The sequence below is a fragment of the Rhipicephalus sanguineus genome, chromosome 1, assembly GCF_013339695.2.
Source record: "Rhipicephalus sanguineus isolate Rsan-2018 chromosome 1, BIME_Rsan_1.4, whole genome shotgun sequence".
NCBI lineage: Eukaryota > Metazoa > Arthropoda > Arachnida > Ixodida > Ixodidae > Rhipicephalus > Rhipicephalus sanguineus.
In genome coordinates, this window is record NC_051176.1 from 260,363,214 (window position 1) to 260,375,393 (window position 12,180).

Genomic DNA, 12,180 nt, shown 5'->3' on the forward strand with positions numbered 1-12,180 from the left:
TTAAATGTTGTTGCAGTAATTTACACTGATGCGGACATAACCGAGAGAGCTGGAGGTCTAAGGCCCGCTGTTGCCAAGCTGTATACCATTTTATTCATAAATATTTTGCTATGTAAATAGAGAAGCCTTTTTAACCCAATGAACGATGTGTAGGAAACGTTGGTATCATGGGTGACGGCCACTAATCCTCTCTTAGGCAAACAATACATAGTAAAGATAGTTGGGTTTAAAACAAACAAGAGAGCAAACAAGACAAGAAACAGCACAGAGCAATATTCGCCGGCCGTAACAAACCCAAACAAACCCGATCAAATAGGTGGAAATGCACTCAGACATAGCTCACATGAAGTTCAAACTAGCTTATTGCTTGTGGACAACATATGAAAACACACACACTCACACACACACACACACACACACACAACACACACACACACGCACGCACGCACGCCATCAACGGCGGCACACACAAACATAACTATCGCTCTATTAATTCTCCACAATTCTCGACGCTTCCAAGATATTCTTAAATCGCTGAATGCGGGTTTTTGTTGTTCTCTTGGAGTATATGGCCCTAATATGCTTGTCTAATGAGAGCGGCATTTGTCCAGAGCGCGAAATTTGTCTCTTCTTTTTTTTTTTCGGTGTGATTCTTCAATGCTGCAGTGCATCAAAAGATGTTCAGCATCTTCTAATGCAGAAAACGCCACACTTTCAGATCGACCTATTTCATGTAAGAAACATTTTGTGTACGCAGTACATACACGTAATCTGTGTAATCTATCCATTATCATTTGAAGTGAAGAGCTGACCTTTCATTATATATATTATCATCATAATTTATCCAGAAAATAAAATGTTTGCAAAGTGTGTGCAAACACGATACATCGGCATCCCTGGCCAACGGCCTAATTGGGATCGACTTTAAATATTCACTGTGAAAAAACAAGCAGGGTATAATGTAGGTGCATAAGGGTACAAATATGCCGTAGTGGTGAAATGGTAAAAAGGGAAATCTAGGTATACTAGGTGGATGCAAACAGGGACACTAAAGTTAAGCGTTACAGATTAGAGTTGGAAAATATTTTTTTAAAGAAACGTCCAAGTTCATACTATATTTATCGACAGGATGATCGTTCCGTAGAGTAATTACAATAAATAATACAAATACTTCTTTGCCTACACGAGGGAACAATAAATAATGAACAACTCACTTCGTCTTATCTTGTGCAGTAGTCCCTGACCAAATATCGTGTGTCGGCAAGGTCAGCAAGGCAGCATGGAAGGCGCACCGCGCATAAAATTGGATACTTCTCGATATTTCTCATTGCATTAGAAATCAATTTATGCTTCCGAATTTGCTTTTCCCTCTCAAAATGTTCCCATCCGGCCAACATCAATCTCTGAACTGTGTAAAAATAGTGAAGATCAATCTCGAGCGTTGCTTATGTAAACATTGGTTTCGAGGCTAAGCCATTTGAAGTGGTCCAAAGCAGTGGAACTGCTTGGCACATTCATTGACTTGGGACTTCTCAGTCGGTGTATGTTTATGTGCATGTTTTGGAGATGTTCATGCCCTCACGTGGCACAGCTGCTGCATCTAACGCAAGAGAAATAGTGCTTTGAATGAAGTAAAAATCCCGCAGTTAACAAAAGAAGTTAACATGAACGAGTGCATTTGCGTAAATCGTTCACAACACGAATCACGTAAAGCACATTGAAAAATACATGCGTTTCTCACGAATGCAGAAAAGACAGCTGGTAATACAGTTCGCATAATACTGACACATTAGAGCTTGAAAATACGTAGTTTCGTATATGCACGAAACGCAGAAAGCAAGTCACGCCAAAGAAATCCGAATGAATTTGGGGAACAGGGCGGAATATAAAATGCAATAAATTGCTTCCAACAAAATTTATACCTTCTATAAATCTGTATGGGAGCACTATTGATTGCCTTTGTAATATTTGTTGATCACTGGCCTAGGATTGCTTAAAAGCTTAATGGTCCGCGGTTTATTACCATTAGAGTGCGTATTGATATGGTGTTGTACTGCGTGTTCTAATACTAGATTCGTTGATATTTTAACATGGGAAATCAGTCCTCCCGAATCCCGCAAGGTGGCGGAAGAGTTATGAAAAAGGAGACTGACAACCACCCGAGCGGTTGTCAATTTCTCCTTTCGTAGCCTATCAGTTGAGCTAAGCAAGGTGAAAGCATCCTGGTTGGTTCAATTTGTAGAGCGGCCGCCATAAATGCGTCGGTGCGGGTTCGATCCCCTGGCCAGGACGAATTATTCTTCATAAGAGGCTTTCTTTCTGCGAAATCAGTATGTATTTTTTGTACCTTTGTGCTACAAACGGGTGGTTGACAATTTCCCATTTCAATATTCTAGCATTGCTAAAAAATTTGTCTTCAAAATATAGCGTCGGGCTTCTTGAAGCCCAACTCCTATGATCTTTTTGTCTAGGTCAGGGTAACAGCGACTCTATGCTCCTGAGACGCTCCTCTCACGTGTCTGACTGAAGAGATGTCTAAAAAACGGGAAAATAATTTAAAATAGGAAATATAGCTCAAAAACGAAACTGGAACTCAGCCGTACCCCGTCGTGTGACTTATCTCTGTGCAGAAGCTGGGAAGGTGCGGAAACCATGCAGGTTCGGCCTGTTCCGAAAACGCCGAAGGCGAAGAGCTAGCAGATGCTGACGAATTGCTGCCTCTCCGTGTGATATATCCGTGACTTCGAAGCTGCTTGCAGTGACAGCGGCGATGCCGACGAATACAGCAGCCATTGCCATTCGCATTCGACCATGCACTACCCGAGCTAGTTGCTCGGAACACCAGTAATCAAGCGCACCACATACTGCTGCAATTCATGAAGACCAAGGGCAGCCCTAACGAAAGATATCAACCCGCTATTTTAGGTGTGTTTGCCCTTTTCAAGAATCGCTTGGCCTATTCGCTATGAGATGTAACGGAACGACGTTCTACTCATTTGCACCTTTTCCCCGGAATACCGCCGCTTGCAGTCCAACGAAACAACTGTATATTTGTTACTATCGGCAGGTACAGTGACCACTCGTCGTTCGTTTGAGAGAAAATAAACAATTTTATTAAAAAAGAAAGGGTAGGAACAGTATAGGAGGGACCCTTACTTTTGAAGTATGATGCAAGCCGCGCATCAGTGACGTCAGTAAATGTCAGAAAATAAATTAAAAAAAAAACCCGATGGGTTAATCAACGGATTGAACCCAGTGCCTTCCTCATTGGAGGCGGACGTTCTGCCTCCAATGCAAACAAGCAAGATAACCTTCATAGAAGGAGGGCAGGCTGCAACTGGGCCCTCTAATGTATAGATGCACAGCACCCTCGCACAATAAAAAGCGTGACTGATCTTAAGTTATGTCTTCTTTCTCCTTCGCCCCCACTTCAGGGACGTAGCCAGAAATTTTTTTCGGGGGGGGGGGGGGTTCAACCATACTTTATGTATGTTCGTGCGTGCGTTTGTATGTGCGCGTGTATATATACGCAAGCAAAACTGAAAAATTTCGGGGGGGTTTGAACCCCCCAACCCCCCCCCCCCCCCCCCCCCCCCCCCCTGGCTACGCCCCTGGCCCACTTCTTTCCTTCCCTACGTGCAGGGTAGAAAGCTGGACATTATTATATTCATCCGACCTCCCCACCTTCTTTCGTTGTCTCTTCCTCACTCTTGAAGTTCAATGGCCGTAGAAACGGCAGCATCGACATGGTTCTGTTGTGTGCCAACAACATGTCAGGTCGGTGCTCCAGGATGGCTCTCCAGGAGTCAACGCTTTTATCTGTGCACTCAGTCAAGGACAGTGAAACCACTATCAACCCAATCTGATGAGTGTTGAGCAAACTTTCCTGAAACGATCTTGGCGCATATTTGCAAAGTACACTTGAAGAACAAAGGGAGGCCTCGCAAATTCTGTTAGAGATATACGACATTCTGAATTAACTTTGAAGATACGCTAGCGCAAAAAAAAAAAAAAAAAAAACGTGTTGATACTTCCATCGTCTGGATGATAAACTTTTGTTTGCAGCTACAATATACACCTGCGTGGTACTGAAATGACCTCTCCCACCGTCCTCGCATTTCAGTTTAAGTAACTCCTTCAGTGATACATTAACAAATGCGCGTGTGAAAAGGCCGGCTTTCTATTCCCCATAATTCCAATAGCCGGATAAATAAATTATTCAATTTCTTTAATTGTTAATTATTAATGAACACCGGCACGACGGACAAAGTCATGCGCGTGCAGTAGAATTTTAAAGTATTGAGTATCTTTTTATACTATTTATTTGTTTTTGATGAGGCTATGTCAGACGGTTGCCTGAGGGAGTAATTTAGAGTGCTAATAACAATTTTCATGTTCTTCTTTATCACAATAATCAATCAATCAATCAATCAATCAATCAATCAATCAATCAATCAATCAATCAATCATTGATTTATTTAACGTGCCCAGGAACAACCGTAAGGTCTTTGTGCTGGCGCACGCAAAAAAAAACAATAAAAATAAACAAACAATACAGACAGTTTTCAGAAATAAAAAGAGGAAAAACACGTAGACAAAGAGAAATGAACACAAAAGGGGAGGAGTAAAATAATAATAATAATAATAATAATAATAATAATAATAATAATAATAATAATAATAATAATAATAATAATAATAATAATAATAATAATAATTCTACTCTGTCCACTGTATGACGGAGGTTCTCCCATCAAACTCTGATTGCCCTTGTTTCGCATCATCTGACACCATTTTATGCCTGCAAGCTTCCCAATGCATTCATAATTTAATTATTGTGCAGTCATTAGAGAAGGGGGATATGTCGCGTGCGATGAGATCATTCAAGGCGATGGAGGTGAGGATAAGTGTCACAAGGGCTCTAAAAAATAATAACGCAAGACTAGTGCAAAGTACATTACGCGTCTCACTTTTGAAAATAAGATTGCGTTGCATGCTTCGTGTAGCCAACTAGGTTTATGATAAATGATCTATTTTAACCGCTTCGCGATACCCGTTTAGGCCAGTTGGTAACACAGTTAAATCTGGGTAACTACATGATCTGTAATTTTTTCCCAATATTTACATTATTTTCTGGACTCCCTGAAGATATTCCGAAGAAAAGATATGTTTGGAGAATATTTAAACGTTAAATGTCATCTTCTTCTTCAAAAAAAAAGATCGAGGTTACATTTTCGCTTCTACCTGTTATTTAGTCGTAGCTATTTCATCGAGCGTAGGACACTGCGCCGTTATTATTGTTTCTATAAATGATATCAAGCTAAGCATCCAGTCGCTGCCAGAAACTATCTGTTAGGAAATTATTGCCTCGAAATCACTGCAAAAATACGCAATCAAAATACAAATCCTCGCAAACTGTCACCGTTTAATGGCGAAATAACGAAACTACGCTCTGGTGAGGCCTTTTCATTCGCTTACCCGAAAAACTGGGAATATAACTGAACTGCTTCATTTCTCCATGGCGACGGTCCTGTGTTACCAACGAAACTAAACTATAACATTTTAAAGTGTGAAGATATTCGCAGTGTAACTTAATGAAAAGTTCAATTGTTTCTTCACTTTATGGATCCCCAACGCTCATGTTCATGGAGCCCTCGCACAATCCTCATACACTCACCCTACACTTGACATGGAAGAAAGCAATGTATAAAATAAACCAAACGGAATCCTAACTCAGGATACGCATGATTAAGAAATGAAAATTATTAGTTTTCTTGTCAAGTTCGCGTGAATTGTTCCTTTCAGATGTTTATAATCTATTTTACTTCCGGCATTTCTTTTACACAATATTTAGGTTATACAACTATTCTTCTGCTTCCTCTTTCTTTTTTTGTAAAAGACTGCGAAAAGTACTTCTTACCGCGTTGGGAAATTGCGTAGAATCCAATTTATAACGAGGGTGTTGATTTTGAGTGCCTGTAACTTCAATGAACTCGCACACTTTAAACTATGCTCGCAAATTTTCAGATTTATACTTTTTGTTACATAATATTTATACGATAGCACCTATAAAACACGTATAATGCTTTTGAGCACTTCCTGTCACACGAACAGCTTTGCAGTAAAACAATCTTCCCTCCATGGCTTGTATAGATTATCGATAATAATTTCGTCATAGCTGGATAAATGTATGGGCTGTGTTAAGCACGTTAATGAAATTGCAGCAGTTATATTTTAAGAAGCCTTGAGCATCGACAGGTTATTAACATATATCCTCGTGGCACTGCTTAACTAGAGTTGCATTCCCTCACTTTTGTATTAAATGTATTGGGCGGATTGCAGAATATTTGTCGCGTGCGTGTTGTCCACGCCGCATGCTGTATACATTTCTGTCAGGCGTTTATGTCACAGGCGTTTATGTCAGCAAGGTATGCCACCGTGCTAGTTGCTTAGGATCTATGTTGTATGACAGCGTGCATTTAGGCAGCGCTTAATTGTCTCCGTCTCTCGCTCTCTCTTCGTCATTTGTCTAAGTGCCCGCTGTCATACATCGTGGTTTATGTCAGTCCTAATAACGCTCGCGTCACTTGCTCCGCTGATGTTTTCAGGTGTCTGGATGTGTGACGTAATTGGGAATGCGAGCCGCAGACGCCAGTCCAGACTTATACCTTCAACTGAGGCGCCAGCACCGCCCTTTCCCATACCTGCAGCGGTGACTTGAGCTGGTAACTCGACCCTAGGCAACCGCGCAGAGCGCGCATAGGCGCAGCATGAAAGCGTAAGCTCCAACACCGCTGAGATCTTGCCTGCAGCACCCAAGCCGCACCGCTTCGACTATATGGGCAGACGTGATCACGAATCGTGCTGCGAGGGAGTCTGGAAAATATCAAACTGCATGATTTAAGTTTGATAATTATAAGGTTTGCAAGCTATAACCCGTATTGGAACCGAGTTATCAAAGTAAAATAATGGCGGACGAAATTAACCAGAATATCGCGGGCGTTGCGGATGTATTCGTTTTAACTAATCACGTTAAATAAGTTTTTTTTTTATATAGCGTCACAAACTTTTCGTGATCCTGGTAATAAAGCTGAAGGGAGTGAATACGAGGGGTAAACGTTATTAGCATTGCGCAAGTCGTTGACTGATTACGAGTAAAACTTTTGAAACACGCAATTTTCCTTTAAGCATCTTCCATGGTGTATCTATGTCCAACCTCTTCGTTAGCCAGGCAGTTTTAATTTTGCCCTTTCTTTCTAAACTGATTGAAAAAAAAAAAAAGGTTTTCCTAGTGGTCTTGATGTCTGCCGCTGCCGCCGGCGTGTGCCAGTGACCATTGCAGAAAATTTTAAAAGTGAGCGCGACTGATCGGTTAGTTGCACTGGCATACTTGAGCATCAAGACGTCAATAATGAAAAAAAAAATGGAAACGAGAAACGTAAAACTATTGTCACGTGCTCTGACACCTTTCAGATTTTGCGTTTGCGTTGTCTCTTTCGCTCCTACGCTGATGCCCTAGTACCTCAAAGTGCGTTGCTAAAATTTCAACAGATATAATAGTGATAAATCGCAGTGCCACTATCGAATAGCAGAAGAGTTGCTGTCTGGGCAAGTTGGAATTACTTATGCATCTTTGAAGCGGGCGGCGCAAAAACAAGGACAAAAGAAAGGTACGACACACCACATTCAATAGCATCGGTCGTAAGAGCGATACGCCGGCCAGGCGTTTCACCTCGCTGTCACTCCATCGATGGTACTGCGCTTGGCGACCGTATAGTCTTGCCGCCACAGCTGCAATGACGGGCAGACGCCACGCTATGTTGCTTACCTATGAACCAGCACCGACGTGAAAAAATAAAAATGAAACCCGTTACAAAACGCGAGAGGCAAGTGGAAAAAAGGAGGAGGGGTAAAACGAGTATTCTTCCAGGGAAATCCGCCACCACGTGAAGCTTTATTTTTTTCTTGTTCTTCTTCCGGGAGGAAATTTGTCCGCCCGCATATGCGAATGTTTACTCCCGGCCAACCGATGCTGCGAAACATTGAGCAAGACTTATTCTGCGTGATATTGAAGATTAGCGTATCTATCTGGATTGCTGTAATGTTTAGCGACGCTGTGTTATGCATCTTATCGGTTATCACCGAATGGAAGAAACTAATCGAATACGGTGGCAAGGATCGAAGGACAGAATAGGAAAGAGAAAGAAGGAGCCAAGCCTCTTCTTCTCCTCCACCACTGGGTAACGCCATCTCCGCAAACGAAAAGGACGTGCACTGCATTCGACAACGAAAAAAAAAAGAACCCATTCTGTCGAAAATCAGGTTGCTCGCGCATCTTCGAACGTTTAGACCAACTGATACGATGCGACAAAGTGTAAGACTTACTCTAGATAATAATTTTCTGGCTATCGCGTTACTGCTTTTTTTTTACGACTGCAACTGCAACGCTTTTGTAGAGCTTTATCAAATTCGAAGACAGACATCAACTCCTACGTTCATTTTTAGTGTATGGTTTCCGTTAATGCTTACAGAGACACTAAAGAGTTACAGGAATAGTTTTTTAGTGTGCATTATCTGATTACGATCCCATTCGTACAATTCTTACTGCTAGCAGAGAGCTTTCATAGGCGTGAAAGAGTAAAACCGAAGGATACGTGCAGACGCCCCTTCGAATTTCCCACACTAGACGTTCAGACGTCGGAGACCACAAATGCAGTCCGGCCGCGATTGTTCGGGCGCTCTTTATCGCTGCTAATAAAAACGCAAAATAAAATACATATCTACAGTCGCGAGCCAAAGTTTAGGGACCACGGCACCAGCAAAAAATAAAAATTCCTCCCATAGCATAGCTCCACAGCGTAGGATTGCTTAAATGCTTTGCATTCAAAACATGTGCACTTAAGCTGCACCACTCGATTTCAACCAACATACTTAGACTGCAAAGAAAAAAAATTATTATTTCTGGAACCAGTTGGTCTTTAAACTTTTACTCGCGACTGCACATAAACAGCATTCAGCAACCGGACGCATCGCCTTCCGTCGACGAAAACCAAGCTTTGCTTTTTGTTGGCGCGGCCGGCGGCCCACCGTCAGAAACACCTGCCGCGTGGGGATCATTTTGCTTTCCGTTTGACTGAAGTCGCTGAAACGCAATAGTGCTTCCCTGGTGAGAGCTTCCTTGCAAGCTTCATCGTCTGCAACCGCATCCATGGATCGCGGCGAACACGAAAGCAGTGGCCGCTTACGACCGCGGTGGCGTACCACGGCGCCCCCTGATTCGCTGAGAGCCAGTGGCGTAGGCAAATATTTTTTTCGGGGTGGGGGTACGCCCTTGATCCGACGTGGGGTCCGGCCAGGTAAGTGTGATCGAGTGTCATTTTGTGCTCTGTATACCATGGCAGAAAAAAAAGTTAGCCAGGGGGGGGGGGGTGAGGCACGGGCCAGGTGTGCCCCCCCCCCCCCCCCTCTGGATACGCCCCTGCTGAGAGCAACGAAATCCGCGGCGGCACTGCTTCAACGCCGATTCAGGGGCTAGGGAAATTGAGCCAAAGATATTTAGTCTTTGACAACCTGTTCTTCCACTAATAAGTCATCGTTTTGAACCGGGCAAGAACTGCACGCATTCCTGAAGATTTAAGTTTCATTACAGCTCAACTTTCTGTTTCTCTTTATTGTCCCTTAAAGTAGAGTCGACGTTACTTGCGCAAAGAACGCCAGGCCTGCACTGAAACCGCAGCACAGTCACAGCGAAAGCTGGAAGAGCGGCGTTTCTAGAGCCCGTTGTAAGCTCTCTTGGGGCTACAATACAAGTAGGCTAGAAAGGTACCCACTACGCCATAAAGCACAATTTTTGTGAAGTTGGGAAGCACCTACTAAGCCATTATTCGTCATTCTGCGGAGAAGCGAGGCACCAGCTACACGTCTGTAAGGCATTATGTGCACTTTGTTGACGCGACGACTGATGACGATGAAGAATTATGGCTCAGCCATTTGTAATGGGTTGGAAGCTTTAAACGGCCCACCAGTTATGTAATTTGCATTGGGTGACGCCCGCTCGCTATTTCCCTCTCCCGTCATGCTGTATAACATACGTTGACGTGGGAGAGAGACGGGGGGGGGGGGGGCGCAGAAGTTTACTGAGACCCCGAGGAAATGGATCATGCGCTCATGGGCTTCCTTGGCAACCAATCCAAGTGCACTTGCGAGGAACCCAGTCCACTACGCTATAAAGCATTGTAATTTTACTGAGACCCCGAGGAAATGGATGTGCGCTTATAGGCTTCCTTGGCAACCAATACAAGTGCACTTGCGAGGAACCCACTACGCTCTAAATCATTCTAATTTTTGAGAAGTAGGGCAGCAGGCACTCTGCCATTTTTCGTCATTTTACGGAGATCCGTGGTACCTGCTAAACGCATGTAAGGCATTATGCGCACTTTGTTGATGCTGTGCCTGATGACGAAGAATTATGGTAGAGATCTTTGTAATGGGTTGGAAGCATTTCACAACCTACTCGTTGCGCAATTCGCATTGTGTGACGCCTGGTTACAGAATTCGCGCTGTGCGACGCTTGGTGCTTATTTTACTCTTCTACCACGCTATATATTGCATATGCTAATGAGGTTCCTTCCCGACATGAAGCTTGTATAGGACCTTTTTGCCGAGCAGTTTCAAGCGCCGGAATGGCTCAGAGGTTGAATACTGGGCTCCCACGCAGAGGGCCCAGGTTCGAACCTCGTTCCATCCTGGAATTTTTTTCTTATTTCGTTTTTTTTTCTTATTTCGATCGATACTGGTTACTGACACCGGCGGCGGACAACTACGGCGCCAAAAACGGCCGGTGAAATGATCTCATAACAGCTTTCGCTGTAAAAGAGTTAATTTCGATTCGACTACAAGGGCCTTGTGTTAATTCGACCTCTTCTTAGATTCCACCAAATATTTATGCTGCAGCAATCACGGCAGTATTTTTCAAAAAGTTGAGCGATGTGGTATCCATGGTGCATCCGCATCCCTTACCACTCGCATTTGAATGTTCGCCAAGAATTTTTAGTAAGCTTCCCGTCACATATGCGGCGCACCACAAGTAAGTATTTTGGATTTGTTCTTATGCAACATTTGCGCAAGATATAAGCACTCCTATTTGACCTAACTTTTTAAATATTACTTACACAGATCAGGCACGTAGGCAAAAGACCCCCCCCCCCCCGAAATTGGTCCAGCGTTCCATATTTCCGGGCAACTTTTTTTTTCTTTTTGCCATTGAAAGACTTTCTTTCGAACAATTAGGCCTTGCCCCCCCCCCCCCCCCCTGAAAAAAATTCTGGCTACGTGCTTGATACAGATTACCCTTTTATGCACTACATTGCTATATCTCTAGGACCGTCAACGTGAAGTTGGAAAGCACGGTTATTTTTCATCCCCTACTTTCAAGTGCTTCACCCTGTCCCCCTATGTACGCCTTTGATCTACTACTTTTTTATGTAAAGGGTTATCAATCAGTATTCAGTATGCGTATAGGACACAAATGCATCACGGCAGAGGTTCTAGAAAACAACCTACACGAATGATTTAAAAATAAACGGTTTAACGACAAAAACTCTTTTTCTATTCGAAAAAAAAAAAAAAAAACGTGTTACGTTAAAGCAATGCGTCGAACAACCATTTAGCTCAGTTGAAGCAGAAAGAGCCGTCGTCTTTTCTTCTTTTTTTTTTTTTTTGAAATTTGCCGCTTGGCATACGTATTTAAATTAACAAAAGCTCGTCAAATAAATGCACGAAGCCCTGCTTGATTCGTCTACTACAGAAACGAATTGGTAAATTTGTTGCCGGTCATCTAACGGATAAAGTCACCTGGAATATCCGCTTTAGTTTGGCACATGTATATGCAAGCAGTAAGGTAGAATCTGGATCCAAAACGCCGATTGCAAAGTGGGGTTACATACTGTAGTCTTGAGTTGCTGCTAGCATGTGTCGCCTTGATGTTCTGTTTGTGCCTGCATATACGTTTATTCTCGATTATGGTTCGTTCATGCCTTTGTGAATACATAATTATCTGAAGATGCCATTGCAGTGTGTATTTACCAGGGTAATCACATGAAGTAATAAGTGATTATTAATTAGTATTGCAAGTAAATGCCGTACCGCTTAACATGCTTTTGTAATAAATTCGACTTCATA